Below are 15687 nucleotides of genomic sequence, written 5' to 3'. Positions count from 1 at the left end.
GGAGGCAACACACCATGTGGGTATCTCTGTCAGGCTCACAGAATCTCCTGTCCGTTCCCCTGACTATGGAAACCCCTACGACTACCGCATTTCTCTTCTGCCTCCTTCTCTCCTGCACAACAGCGCCAGGCTCAGTGACAGAGACAGTTCAGTGGCAGTTCAGTATGGTAACCATTTCTCCCACATCAGCTCCATCTAACACGATGTACATAAGTTTAGTGGAAGTGTAGGTTTCAGAGGATGTCCCGTAATGTGTTGACTTCCTTTGTTCCATTCTGACGTAATGCAATGACGCGACGATTTATTTGGACATTTGCCGGCCGAGGCTACTGTACTTTCATTGTTCACAACGAGAAACATTATAGCAATAAAATCACTGAGCTGGGCACCTCAATGGACGGAATACTTGTCCACGCCGTTGATCCCGAGTTCCCGATTAATGCTGAATCCACTGGTATCAGGAATTTAATCTCCGTCTGCAGTGGGGGATATGTGCGTTGATCATCCTGCTGCCTTTTGTTTCCCTCTTGCTTTCATTTCCATCTGAATTAGAAAAAGATTTGTATAATTTGATAATAAATGTACCTTTTAATCTCAAGTTATACCCGCTTGAGCTGAAAGCGAAGATCGATAAGGAGTTTCATCGATCAACCTTGCTTTTATAAGATAAAACTTGCTCTTATTAGTCGAAGCCTTAAGTTCAAAAGTGAAGGGGTTATGCTGCAAATTTATAAATCTCTGATTAGGCTATTTCTGGAGTATTGCATACAATTCTCGTCACCCTACTGTAGGAAGGAAGTTCAGGCTTTGAAGAGGTTGAAGAGGAGGTTTACCTGGATGCGGCCGAGTTTAAAGGGTATGTGTGTGTATGGAAGGTTGGATTAACATGGATTGTTTTCTCTGGAGCACCGGGAGCTGAGGGGAGATCTAGTAGAGGTTTAGAAGATTATGAGGTGAAGAGTTAGAGTAGACAGGGTGTGTCGGTTTCCCAGGGTTGAAGTAACTAATACCAGATGCCATGCATTGAGGATGGGAGGAGGTAGATTCTGGGGAGATGTCAAGGTCAAGCTTTTTTGATCAGAGTGGTGGATGCCTGGAGTGCACTGCCCGGTACGGTGGTAGAAACAAAAACATTAGAGGCTTTAAAGAGAGCAGAATCAGAATTCAGAAAAAGAATCGGGTTTATTATCACCGGCATGTGTCATGAAATTTTGTATCTTAGCAGCAGCAGTTCAGAGTAATACATAATATCGAAGAAGAAAATAAATAATAATAAATAAGTAAATCAATGATAGTATACGTATTTCGAATAGATTGAAAATCGTGTAAAAATCAGAAATAATATATATTTGAAAATTGATGTAGTGTTTATGATTTCAATGTCCATTTAGAAATCGGATGGCGGAGCGGAAGAACCTGTTACTGAATCGCTGAGTGTGTGCGTTCAGGCTTCTGTGCCTCCTGTCTGATGGTAACAGCGGGAAAAGGGCATGTCCTGGGTACTGGAGGTCCTTAAGCTTTCTGAGGTACTTCTCCTGGAAGATGTCCTAGGTACTTCGTAGGCTAGTATCCACGATGGAGAGGAACAAATTTTACAAACCTCTGCAGCTTCTTTCGGTTGTGTGCAGTAGCCCCACTCCCCGTACCAGACAGCGATGCAGCCTGTCAGAATGCTTCCCAATGTACATCTATAGAAGCTTTTCAGTGCATTGGTTGACATACCGAATCTCTTCAAACTCCCGATGAAGTACAGACGTTTTCTTGCCTTCTTTAGAACTGCATCGATATGTGGTGACCAGGATAAGTCCTCAGAGATCTTGACACCCAGGAACCTGAAACTGCTCACTGTCTCCACTTCTGATCCCTCTATGAGGATTGGAATGTGTTCCTTCGTCTTACCCTTCCTGAAGTCCACACTCAGCTCTTTAATCTTGTTGGTGTTCAGTGCCAGGTTGTTGCTGCGACACCACTCCACTAGTTGGCATATCTCAGTCCTGTAGGCCCTCTCTTCTCCATCTGAGATTCTACCTACAATGTTTGCATCATCAGCAAATTTATAGGTGGCATTTGATGCGCACTTTTGATTACTCGATATCCTCATGGATGTCAGGAAGATCGAGGGATATGGACAAGGTAGGAAGGAGGGATTAGAGTTTGAGTATCTTTGATTTGCTGTTTAGATGTCACGGCAATACATTGTGGGCCGAACGGCCTTTTCACGTATATTTATGTGCTGTTTGCGCCATGATATTGGAATTTCTTCCAGTTTTCCTTTCCAGATATTTACAACCAAGTGTTTGCAGCGCTGGGCTCTAGTGGCGCAATCGGTTAGCGCGCGGTACTTATATGGCAGTACACGGCGGAGAAATGCCGAGGCTGTGAGTTCGAGCCTCACCTAGAGCACTTGTGATTTTAATGCTTGCAACGCCCAGGTCACTGCGCGTTTTTCAAGCTGAGCACCCTGTTTATTACTTGCATTTAACTTCGAAGCGATGCACCTTTGACCTTATTCACTAAAAGGCATGTGCCCGCGGGGCTGCAAACATTCTCCGTGTTTGCTTCTCTCGCTCAACACGCGTAGCCTCACTTCCCTTTGTTGAACGTGCCTGAACAGGTGGTTTCTTTGTTGAATCAAGGCATCACAAGCCCAACACATTCCTGTCTTCTCAATTCAATTAACCAAACAGTGAAACAACGAACCCGACCTTTCCTGAAGCCATGCCTCAGAAACGCTGTAATTGCACCTCACCTTGGTTCGCTGTGCTGTCGATTAAGCTCAATGTTCACTTACAACGGCGAGTTGTTTCAGGCACACGCGAACAAAAGAGATATTAATCGTGGCCTCAATGGCCAGAAATGGTATCGAGATGCTGATATCTCTATCCCTCTCTCCCAACATGAAGTTCCAGTATTTCAGCACAGAATTATAAAATAATTCTCACATGTCCTGTGTTCACCAAGCCTCTGTGAAAGAGAGAACACTTCCCCCGATTCTACTGACGTGCTGAGATTCCGTTTCCAATGGTCAGATCCCTCTAGCTGCAATGCGATCCCTCCACTGCGACCTTGATTTGATCTACTTGCCTGAAGGTTGTTGTTCCCAATATAATATTCCTTCACAATCGGTCGTATAACTGGCCTTTCATGTCTTTGTCTGGTTGCGATCCGACGGGTCAGATTGGAACATGATCATCAGTGAGATATCAGTGTGATGGTGTGTCTGGTGTTAGTGTGGATTCGGTGTGACGACTGGCCGTGATTCATTACTCTACAACTGGTATCATCTCACAAGTAACTCCGGCTTGTAACGCGTCCTGTTGTCTATAAGTGTATCGGCACGTTGTTCAGTTACTTTCAATTAACTTGTAATCTGAGGTGATGAGAACGGACGAGAGAGACAGGGTGAGAAATCTTAAAGGCGCCGTTGAATTTAGTCCGTGAGCTGGAGCGCAACCTCGTGGTAGGGGAAGGGGGAGATCCAAAATGATAGGAGAAGACAGGAGAGCGAGGGAGAAAAAGGAGAGAGAGAAAAATACACACACACACACACACACATACACACACACGTGTGTGTGTGTGTGTGTGTGTGTGTATTCTTTTTCTCCCTCTCCTTTTTCTCCCTCTGTCCCTCTCACTATACCCTTCGCCCATGGGCTTCACCCTCCCCCTTTCCTTTCTCCCTGGGCCTCCTGTCCCATGACCCTCTCATATCCCTTTACCAATCCCCTGTCCAGCTCTTGGCTCCATCCCTCCCCCTCGTGTCTTCTCCTATCTTTTTGGATCTCCCCCTCTCCCGCCCATTTTCAAATTTCTTACTAGACTTTATTACATGATATCATGGAGAGCCTCTGTACCTAAAAGCGATGCTTAGGGGCTCTGCTTAGCTCTCAGACAAGCTTCATTATATAGACACAGATACGTAACTAAAAGCACTTAAAAAACTACGTGACTTTGAACTTAGAACTAGATTTCAAAAAAACAACAGTATTATGTAAATGCAGAGCCATAACATCTTTCCTGCAAGGACATTAGCTAAATTATAAGACTTGCAAGGACCTTAGCTAAATTTTAAGAGCATTCACAAGCGATTAGGTTAACCTCTACATATTCAAAGTGACTTAAATTCTTTCACAGAGTGGAAAAAGCTGTCTGATGTGAATGGTCTAATGATTCATTCAGCGGTTGATTTTAATTCTGAGCTCGGTTTGGCTATTACATCACTGGCTGATAAATGCAGAGGTATATCTGCGGAGACAAAAAGTTATTGTAGGCTGGGAGTGTTCTTGTAGGATACGGTACTATCAAGGGAAGTATTAAACTACAAAACATTATTCCTGAAGGGATTGTGGGATCATGCTCTGATGTATCTCTACGGAATAAAGGTATTTCTGCTAGAGCCATACCTGACACAGATTCTTAAATTATTTTACTTAATACACCCTTTTACAACCAATATCCGACGCACTTACCGTCGACGCCAGTCAGTCCCCTTGTGATTCCGGGGCTTATTATGGATGAGTACCCATACGATAGTTACCTGTCCTTAAACTGGAGTTTACGAAAGCAGATGCTGGACTATCTGAGACTATTGACACACAATTGTTGCTCTGCACGGATCGGATTGAAAAGGATGGAACACTGATTCTCGTGGGAAAAATACTGCCGTTGTGAGAAGGCTCCAGGAAGCATTCGAACAGAGGAACAGAGAGAGCTTTAGAAACACCTTGTCCATTCACCCCGTGTTCAGAGCAGCTTTTGAGAAGGTGAAAGTTCCTGCTAAATAGACGATGAGCGGAAAGAGGGAACTCTGAGGTACACTCATTCTCAACCTGTCAGGATACGTTCTGGCAGTAGCTGGAGTGTCAGGAAACTCTACATTTGCTGAAATGTTAGAGGAATGGACACAGGGATTAACTGAGAAAATATTGGAACGCGAAGATGTCCTTTCTAGTGGCTGGTCTGATTTTGATTTCTCAAAGAGATCTCACTACACTATTAGAGCAACCGAGGGCACCCCTTTTGGAGAGCGGTCTCTCCGGATGTTTTCAACGGAATTTCAAGATGCTTATCCGCACCTGCTGAAACTGAAGGGAGCTCAGTTCAGTTCAGTCTCTAGAGGGAGACACCGTCTAGTAATCAGAAAGGGTCAGAGGGGATGGTTGATTCGGTAACAATTCAATCGTCCGAATTCCCGTGAGTAGAGGCCCACAACCGTCACATGCTCCTCTAATGACAAACCTTTCAATCCTGGAATCACTTTGTAAACCACCTTTGAATCCTTTCCAATATTAGGGCATGCTTTCTGAGACAAGGGGCTTCAATACTCAGAGCAAGGCCTCATCAGTGCATCTTAAAGCGTCAACAATGCATTCCTATATCTATATTCCATTCCTCTCGAAATGTTTTCCAATATTTCAATCGCACTTTTCACCAACTTCGAAACCTGCAAATTAATCTTCAGGGACTGTTGTACGAAATGTTTTCAGTCCCTTTGCACGTCAAATATTCTAATTGTCTCTATGTTTAGAAAATAATCTACGATGTTACTTCTTTTACCAAACTGCAGGACCATACATTTCCTGACAGTGTGTTCTATCTGTAAACATTCTTTACTAGCCTTTCTAATTCCTCCACCTATCTTTGTCTAGTCCACAAAGGTCCATAAAATCATTATTTCCAACATGCAAGACATTAACATGTAAAGTAACCATATTCATTCATCAGTTATACTGTATCCTGCTGTTAGAACATAGAACATAGAAAACCTACAGCACAATATTGGCCCTTCGGCCTACAATGCTGTTCCGAACATGGACTTATTTAGAAATTACCTAGGGTTGCCCATAGCCCTCTATTTTGCTAAACTCCATTACTTATCCAAGAGTCACTTAAAATACTCTGTTGCATCCGCCTCCACCACCGAAGCAGGCAGCCCATTCCATGCACTCACCACTTTCTGCGTAAAAAAAAAACTTCCCCTTGAAATCCCTTCTGTACCTAGTTCTAAGCAGCTTAAAACTATGCCCTCTCGTGTTAGCCATTTCGGCCATGGGAAAAAGCTCTGACTATCCACACTATCAATGCCTCCCATCGTCTTATACACCTCTACGAGGTCACCTCTCATCCTTAGTAGGAGAAAAGGCCCAGTTCACTCAACCTATTCTCATAGGGAATGTTCCCTTCTCCAGGCAACCTGCTTGTAAAGCTCCTCTACACCCTTTCTATAGTTTCTACATCCTTCGTGTAATGAGTTTTTTTTAGTGTGTCGCACCAGAAAGTCAGCCATCCTTGTCTGGCGCGTGGTGTCAGGAGCTCGACGCTCAACCCGGCACGGATGGAAAGCGTCCTCGGCGGTGAACCGACTACAATTCGAACTCGGGAGCCCTCGCTGCAGAGACCGGCGCTGATCCCATTGCGCCACCAGCTGGCCTGTAATGAGGTGATCAGCACTGAGAACAGTACTCCAAGTGGGTTCTGACCAGGTTCCTATATAGCTGTAACATTACCTCTCGGCACCTAAACTCAATCCTATGGTTGATAACGTCCAATGCAAGATATGCTATCTTAACCACAGAGTCAACCTGCGCAGCAGGTTTCAGTGTCCTATGGACTCGGACCCCAAGATCCCTCTGATCTTCCACACTGCCAGGAATCCTACCATTAATGCTATATTCTGCCAGCATGTTTGACCTGCTATTTTATATTGCTGTAACTCAATTGCAACTTTCTTTACTTTAATGTAATATGCTTAACTTTCAAATTTTATTTTTATAACTTCAGAAAATAGCTTTACTACCTACATTATTTTTTTCAGCTCTACTGATAAAGACGTGAATACTTTCCAAGCGTCCATGTTCGATCCTCTGTCAAGATAAATATTGTGTTTTTGTCACGGCAGAGAGCAGTACAACTAGTCACATCGTACAGGAATCAGGGTGCAGTGTTCGATGAGAAAGAGGCCTCGATGAAGACTGTCGGTGTCAATTTCTCAGACGTGACTATTATTTGGAAAGAGCGACATGAGTGCTATTCAGACAAGCTGTCGGTCGCTATATTGCAAGGGAATTTTAGATCGTCGTTCTGAAATATTCATCGGCCGCAGAGATCAGTAACGAGCGTTTAAAATCTTTCTGTACTTTTTGTAATTCGCTTGGTAGTCTCTGAGACAGGGTTTAAATGTAAACAAGCTGTCGGATTCGTTAGCAGCCCTAGTTTACTGCATGAAGTTACAATTAATATTGATGTTATCATTATTATTATTTTGTTTGACTCAGCAGTTTCTTGCCTTATACACATTGAAGTTTTGACTGATCTGATGGCACGTTCCTTAATTGCTTTTATTGATTTCCGAGAGGAATTTAATCTCATTCTTGTACCTGATGATATATGTATGTGTGCCGTGATGACAAGTTTACTTTCTGCTTTGAACTTTGAACTTTGGCCGAGGCTACTTTCCATGTTGGACGACTCTATGACAACGTCTTAAAACATCTGCATTGCAAAAAGAGGGATACTGGCCGTATTAAACCACACAAAGTGAATATAATGCAGTCCTGAATGAGCAACGCGGAATTCCCATGTCCAAAAATTTGTCAAACGCACAGTATTGAGCTCCGCTGCCAATGTATATTTCAGAACGACGATATAAAATTCCCTTGCAATGTAGCGACCGCCAATTTGTCTGAACGGCACCGATATCATTCAGTCCAACCTGTAGTTGCATCGGAGAAATTGATAGCGACGCTTCAGCGAGGCATCTTTCTCATCAAACTGTGCACCCCGAATCTCAAGTAATCTGACCCGTTGTACCGCTCTCTGCTGTGTAAAAAAAACACAATATATTTATCATTCTTCTGTCTTTCCCATCCACCCAAACAGAGCATGTTTTGATCGCTGCAATAAAATTACCGTGATTGAATTTTCAAAACAGCACGTGTAAAGCACAGTAGTTGTCAGGAGTGGGATTCGAACTCACGGCTCCATGTGGAGACCAGAACACTCGGGTTTGCTGTGAAGCGACTGTCTCGCCTCAAGTCTGGCGCCTTGGGCCACTCGGCCACACTAACAGCACTGAAGTACTCTCTTCACATCGGACATAAACAGCTGTGTTTCAGAATGGAATGTATACGCTCCTGTGAGAGAGTATACATACAAAACACAGACATTATCCTGTGATTTGAAATTAAATGGATATGTTGTATTTGCTCAGTTTACCAAACGTGTGCGAAATTAAAACATACAGCAGCTCAGCACTGAAACAGGTAATGGATACAGTTCCGGCCATCCGTCATAGAAAGGATGACGTGTGCAGATATGGTTTACCAAGCTGTTACCCGAATTAGACGGTTTGTGAGATAACGAGAGGTTGAACAAACTGAGGTTGCATTCCCTGGAGAATCGGTGGTGAGGGAGAATCTGATGGATGTTTATTGGTTTATGAAAAGCATAGATAAATGTAGAGCACGCAGAAGTTATCTCAATCCGAGGGTCTTATACCATAAGGCATGCATTTCAACGAAGAGGGGATGACAACACCCTATCACTCAAAGTCGGCAAGACCAAGGAACAGATTGTGGACTTCAGCAGAGAGAAAACCAGAGGTCCATGAGCCAGTTCTTGTTAGAGGTGGGTATTGCTATTTCTTCTACTTTCTTAACCTGGTCCCAACGTACAGTATCGATGCAGCTATAAAGAAGGCAAGACAGTGGCTATACCTTATTAGGAGTTCGAAGAGATTTGGCATGTCAACAAATACACTCAAACACGTCTGTAGTTGTACCGTGGAGAGCGTTCTGACAGGCTGCATCACTGTCTGGTATGGAGGCACTACTGTACGAGACCGAAAGTAGCTGCTGAGGATTATAAATCTTGTCAGCTCCATCTTGGGCACCAGCCTACATATGCCCCAGGACATCATTAGGGAGCGGTGTCTCAGAAAGGCAGCGTCCATCATAAAGGACCTCTAGCACCCAGGGCATGTCCTTTTCTCACTGTTGTCATCAGGTAGGAGATACAGAAGCCTGAAGGCACACACTCAGCGATTCAGGAACAGCTTCTTCCCCTCTGTCATTCGATTCCTAAATGGACATTGAAACTTTGAACACCACTTCATTTTTTTGACATACAGTGTTTCTGTTTTTGCAATTAAAAAAAAAATCTATTCAATATACGTAAATCATTTATTTGTTTATTTATTATTATGTTTTATTTTATGTATTATTATTTTTCTCTCTCTGCTAGATTATGTGTTACATTGAACTGCTGTTAGTAAGTTAACAAATTTCGCGGCACATGCCAATGACAATAAACTTGATTCTGAATGCGAATATTCGGCATGACATCAACAACTTTGACGAACTTCTATAAGTGTGAAGTGGAGAGTATATTGTCTGTCTGCATCACGACCTGGTACAGAAACAGCAAGGCCTTTGAAGAAACATCTTCAAGAAACGTTAATGGATTCGGCTCTGTCCATCACGGGTAAAGCCCTGTCAAACATTTAGCTAATCTACGTAAACCGCTGTCATCGGAAAGCAGCATCCATCATCAGAGATCCTCACCCACCGGCCCTGCTCTATTGTCGCTGCTGCCGTCAGGTAGAAGGTAGAAGGCACACGAGCCTCAGGACTCACTAACCCGACCACGTTCAAGGACAGTCACTACTCATCAACTACCAGGCTTTTGATCAAAAGGTGATAATTTACAAACACGTGCCTATCCATTGAATGATCCGACAACCAATGATTTCACTTTAAATACTTGTGTATACATTATTAGCCGAGTCTGTCTGGGGGAACTCAAAAGGCCAGGCAGCATCTGCGGAGAAGAGTAAACAGTCGACATTTCGGTCTGAGATCCTCCACCAGGGAATTGTTTCTGAGGAAATCCGGCACCCAGGATTGGATGTACGATGATCGGTTGTGCTGTGATGTGCCGTGATGAAATCACAATCTCGTCTTTCTACCGTTTTTCTAATCCACACAAACAACCCACGTTCTCTTCGCAGTAATAACATCCCTCGATTGAATGTTTAAGGACAAAAGATGTCAGGAGTGGGATTCGAACCCACGCCCCCAGATGGAGACCAGAACACTCGTGCTTGTAAGAAGGACTTTCATTCCCTGAGTCTGGCGCCTTAGACCACTCGGCCACCCTGACAACTTTGCGTCACCCACTTCACATCCAAAACAAATGGTTGTGTTTGAGAACAGATTGAATGCCTGAGTTGAGAACAGAGTTATTTACACACAAACACATCTTGGGAATCAGAAATGAAAACGAGCTTGTTACAGTTTTCTCAGGTTAGGCAGCATCTGTGGAAAGAGAAGCAGTGTTAAAATTACAGATCAGAACTCGTTAGACGCGTATCAGCAGAAATTTGGGAGGGAGGTTGTAATGGTGAATGACAACGCTGGGAAGAATCGCTGTGTTCACATGTAGGGAAGTGAGGATTTGGACGTTTATAGATGGACTGAATGTGACATCCCTGGCTGGAACACAGGAGGTTCTGTTGTAACGGGGAACGCAGCTTTACTGTTGTTGTTTAAGGTGGCGGAGAGAAAGGGATTCCACGGGTAAAGAAAGAAAAATAAGATGGAAAAAGGGGGCTATGACGGGCACAGGAGCGTCTGATACAGGGGGTAGTGTGCAACATGACGTGATTGCTGTAGGTATTCGAATGATATGAATATTGCGGAATCCTACATATTTGTACCGAATTCTTCCGAGAAGTTAGCGAGGAGGAAAACATGATGGAGGAACGGGAGGCCTTCGTGATCAGGGCAAAGTCCTCGGTAGTAGCCACTGTTGCTAAAGCGCCCCAAATCTCACACAACCGCGGGTGTTGCAGGATATCGTGAAAAATCTGTGGGCCGCGGTAATTCGGATGATATCGTTTGCTGCTACACAAAGGGCCGATAGGAAGCCCGACACACGGGTGCGATGTTACTGAGCAGGACCCCTATACCAGGGAAGTGACCGACATTTTCTGTACAAATGTGGAGAAGCGGGGGTGTGAAGGACAGGAAAACCTTCAGAAAACAATTCAGCGGTTAATCAAACAGCGACGAAAAGAGATCAAGCTGCGGAGGGACCCAGTGAAGGAACAGGCTGACGTCATGGAGAGGATTAGAGTATCAAAGGAAACAGTACTAAAGTACAAAACACTCTTCCTGAAGGGCTAGTGAGACTATACTCTGGTGTATCTCTACGGACTGAAGGTGTTTATGCTGGAGCCACAGTGGATGCAGGTTCTCAAATTACTTTGCTTTGTAGATCCTGTTCCGACCGGTATCGGGCGCACTTACCATTGACGTCACTGAGTGCCCTGAGATTCCGGGGCTTAGTACTGATGAGTATCCATGCAATGGTTACGTCTTGTTGAAGCTGGAGTTTACGGAGCAGATGTTGGAGTAACTGAGATTATTGACACACTAGTCTTGCTCTACCCGGATCCGATTGAGAAGGATGGAGCTTCTATTCTTGTAGGAACAAATACTGCCGATGTGATAATGCTCCTGAGAGCACGCGAGGAGAGAAATTGAAAGAAGTTTTTGGACCCCTTGTCCATTCACACTGTGTACAGAGCTGCTTTTGAGAAGGTGCCAGCTCCTGCTAAGTAGGATGATGAACGGATAGGAGGAACTGTGAGGTACACCCAGTCTGAACCTATTATCTTTTGTACTGGATGCAGGTAGAGTAACAGGGATCCCTGCATTTGCCGGAATGCTCGAGGAATAGAAAAGGGGATTAACTGAGGAAACGTTGGAAGGCGAAGAAACATTTTCTACTGAGGGATCTGATTTTGATTTCTCCAATAGTAGCTGCCACACTATTAGAGCAACGGAGAACACGCCTTTCTGAGAAAAGTCTCGCTGGTTGCTTAGAGCGGAGTTTGAAGATGGGTTTCAGCATCTGCTGAAATTGCAGGAAGCTAGGTTTATTCCTGGACCAGGTGGACCCAAACCGCCGGAAGACACGAGTGATAGACATAGGGAGACAACCTCCAGTAGTCAGGAAGGGTCAAATAGGGACATCAGTAGGGTAAACACTCAATCTTCCCGATCACCGTGAGTAGAGAAACACTCAATCTTCTGAATTGTCGTGCGTAGAGGACCAGAGCCATCAAATACTCCAGCTATCAGTCTTTCCATCCTGAATTATTCTCTAAACTACCTTTGCTATGTCTCCAATGCTAGCCCATCCTTTCAGTGTGTTCTATGTGCCACTTTTTTGCCCATTCTCCTAATCTGTCCAAGTTCTTCTGTAGCTTCTCTACGTCCTGCAGATCTCCTGCATCTCCACCTGTCTTCATCTAGTCCACAAACCTGCCCGTAAGGTCATCAATTCCAACATCCAAATCATAAAGATATAAAGTAAAAGTATCCATCCATCAATTGCATTGCATCCTGCTGTACTAGTTTATATTGTGCTACCTCAATTGAAATTTCCTTTTTGTTTAATCTGATATGCTTATCTTGTCCAGATTTTATTTTTATAACTTTTGAAATCATTTTTGCTATCTGTATTAAACGTTGCAGCTTTATGTGAATAATTTCAAATCGTTCATATTCGATCCTTCGTCAATGTGTTATTCATCTGGTTGTTTTGAGAAGGAGTTTATATCTAAAGAAATTCTAGTGGGCTTCGTAGTCGCCCTGGATTATTGCGTAAAACAACAATCAATGTTGCTACTATCATTATTATTTCGCTTGAGTTTGCACAGTTTGTTGTGTTATACACATTGTGTGTTTTGACCGTTCTGTTACCACGGTCCGTCAATGATTTCATTGTGTTTGTTGGATGCCCGCGGGAAAGTGAATTTCATTTTTGTATATGGTGATATATGTATATAGATCTGCTGTGTTGCAAAATGTACTTTCTCCTTTTAACTTTGAACCAGTTGGGCCGAAGGCTATTTTCCGCGCTGTATGTCTTAAAACATATGCTTTGCAAAAAAAAGGAAGAGTGGCCTATTAAACCACTGAAAGAGAATATAATCCAGTCCAGAATGATCAATCCGATACTCCCAAGTCCAGAGTGGTGTTAAACGCACGATGCTGAGCTCGGCGGCAGATGTACAGGTAAGAACGACGATGTAAAATGCCTTTTCAGTATAGCGACCGACAACGTGTCTGAATGGCACTGATGTAGTTCTGCCTACCCGACAGCCATGGTTGAGAAGGTGACACAGACACTCTTCACAGATTGCTCTTTCTCTTCAAACTCGGCAGCCTAAATCCGATGTGATGTGACCCGTTGTACTGCTCTCTGCTGTGACTAAAACAAAACCTTTATCTTTCTTGCGTTTTTCTCATCCTCCCAACCCATGCTTTGATCGTTGCAATAAAATTAGTGATTACATTATCAAAACACCAAGTGTAAAAGACAACAGTTGTCAGGAGTGGGATTCGAACCCACGTCTCCAGGTGGAGACCAGAACACTCGCGTCTATTATGAAACGACTTTCTCGGCTTAAGTCTGGTGCCTTAGACCACTCGGCCACCCTGACAACTCTCTTCAAACCCACATGAACAGCTGTGTTTTACATAATAGAGTGAATGACTACTTTGGTAAGAGAGTATACATACACAACACACACTATATCGTGGAATTTGAAATGAAAATGGACGTGATGCCTTTTCTCAGGTTTTCCAGCATGTGAGAATTTAAAGCTCATAGCAGCACAGCACTGAAGCTGGTAATGCACACAGTTTAGGCCATCTGTCACCAAAAGGATGACGAGGCTTTGGAGAGTGTACAGAAGAGATTTAACAAGATGATACCTGATTTAGACGTTTTTTTTGCGATGACGAGAGTTTCTACAAACTTTGGTTGTTTTTTTCTCTGGAGCAGCAAGGCTGATTGTGAATCTGATAGACGTCTCTCAGATTTTGGGAGGCATAGATGAAGGTAGAGCACACAGAAGCTCTCTCCATCCCAGAGGTGACATGTCTTATATCATAGGGCATACATTTCAAATAAGAGGGGATTGTTTTGAAGAAGATGTGACAACACCCTATCACTCAATGTCGGCAAGACCAAGGACAGATTGTTGTCTTGAGGAGAGGGAAAACCACAGGTCCTTGAGCCAGTTTTCGTTGGAGGAAGTAATTTTAAATTGGTAGGTATTACTATGTCCTCTATGTTCTTAGGGAACTGCGGGGATTCACCATGGCCTCAAAAACCTTGATGAACTTCTGCAGATGTGTAGTAGAGAGTAGATTGCCTGCCTGCATCACGACTTCGTACGGAAATAGCAATACATTTGAAGGAAAATCTTCAAAAGTTTAGCGGATTGACCCAGTCCGTCACGGGTAAAGCACTACAAAACATTCAGCACATCTGCATAACGCTGTCATCGGAAAACTGCATCCAGCGCCAGAGGTTCTCACCAACCAGGAATTTTTCTTTTTACGCTGCTGCCATTAGGTAGAAGGTAAAAGAGCCTCCGGACTCGCACCGAGAGGTGCAAGAACAGTTTACACTCACGTCCCCATCCATTGAATATTCCGACAGCCAATGATTTCACTTTAAACACTATTCTATATTGATTAGATGAGTAGAAAAGAGTACACAGTCGACGTTACGGGCCGAGATCCTTCTCCATGGAATTGTTTCTGAATAAATCGCTCACCCAGAAATCGGTGTGCGATGATCTGTTGTACTGTGATGAGCAGGGTCAAAAGCCACAATCTATTCTACCGTTTTCCTAATCCACACTAAGAACCTACGTTTTGTTGCAGAAATAACATCACCTGGATTGAATGTTTAACAACAAAAGATGTCAGGAGTGGGATTCGAACCCACGACCCCAGCTGGAGACCAGAACACTCGCGTTTGTCGGAAGGATTTTCATACCTTGAGTCTGGCGCCTTAGACCACTCGGCCACCCTGACTACTGTTGTGTTTGGGAACGGAATGAATCCCTGATTTGAAGGCAAAGTTATTTACGCACAAACACACATATCATCCTGCTAATCGGAAATGAACGCGAGCTTGTTACAGTTTCGCAGGTTAGGCAGCTTCTTTGGGAAGTGAAGCAAAATAATTACAGATCGAAGACTCGTGAGACGCGTCTCAGCAAGAATTTGGGAAGGAGGTTTGCTGGGATGAATGAGAACGCTTGGAAGACTCATTATTTTTACATGTAGTGAAGCGGGGAAGAAACGTTAATAGACCGTATTGAATCTGAAAACATTGAGTGCGAGTTGATCATGACAACGTCAACAGAAACTGAACACAGTTCAATTATATCTCGCAACGCTGCTTTACAGATGGATGTTAGTAACTGAACTATAAAGCTCAATAGTCTGATGACTGTGGAAGAAAGCGAAGCTGTCAATGCAGTCGGAGCAGAGTGGTGGTAGAGGGGAACTGATTAGGTCTGGAATCCAAAAAGAAGCGTAGAGCTTTGAGACCTTCCTGACCATGGATGTCCAGTCCTTATATACTTCCATCCCCCATCAGGAAGGTCTCAATGCTCTACGCTTCTTTTTGGATTCCGTCTAGCGGAATTAGTCCTTACTCTTAATAATTTCTCCTTTGGCTCCCCCCACTTCCTCCAAACTAAAGGTGTAGCTATGGGCACCCGTATGGGTCCTAGCTATGCCTGCCTTTTTGTTGGGTTTGTGGAACAATCTATGTTCCGTGCCTATTCTTGTATCTGTCCCCCACTTTTCCTTCGCT

General features: G+C 43.7%; 4 non-coding genes across 4 annotated transcripts; 1 reads left to right on the top strand and 3 right to left on the bottom strand.

The window, feature by feature from the left end:
- Nucleotides 1-2309: 2309 nt before the first annotated feature.
- On the top strand, nucleotides 2310-2403 carry trnai-uau (transfer RNA isoleucine (anticodon UAU)). The gene is made up of 2 exons: nucleotides 2310-2347; nucleotides 2368-2403. It is a non-coding gene; the product is annotated as a tRNA-Ile (tRNA).
- A 7641-nt stretch (nucleotides 2404-10044) lies between these two features.
- Nucleotides 10045-10158, bottom strand: trnal-cag (transfer RNA leucine (anticodon CAG)). The gene is made up of 2 exons: nucleotides 10121-10158; nucleotides 10045-10079 (listed from the first exon to the last, which is right to left on the bottom strand). It is a non-coding gene; the product is annotated as a tRNA-Leu (tRNA).
- Nucleotides 10159-13394: 3236 nt separating this feature from the next.
- Nucleotides 13395-13510, bottom strand: trnal-uaa (transfer RNA leucine (anticodon UAA)). Its single transcript has 2 exons — nucleotides 13473-13510; nucleotides 13395-13440 (listed from the first exon to the last, which is right to left on the bottom strand). It is a non-coding gene; the product is annotated as a tRNA-Leu (tRNA).
- Nucleotides 13511-14783: 1273 nt separating this feature from the next.
- Nucleotides 14784-14897, bottom strand: trnal-caa (transfer RNA leucine (anticodon CAA)). The gene is made up of 2 exons: nucleotides 14860-14897; nucleotides 14784-14829 (listed from the first exon to the last, which is right to left on the bottom strand). It is a non-coding gene; the product is annotated as a tRNA-Leu (tRNA).
- Between the last annotated feature and the right edge of the window lie 790 nt (nucleotides 14898-15687).

Source organism: Mobula birostris, chromosome 13, assembly GCF_030028105.1.
Source record: "Mobula birostris isolate sMobBir1 chromosome 13, sMobBir1.hap1, whole genome shotgun sequence".
Taxonomy (NCBI): domain Eukaryota; kingdom Metazoa; phylum Chordata; class Chondrichthyes; order Myliobatiformes; family Myliobatidae; genus Mobula; species Mobula birostris.
This window is presented reverse-complemented; position numbering and strand designations above follow the sequence as displayed.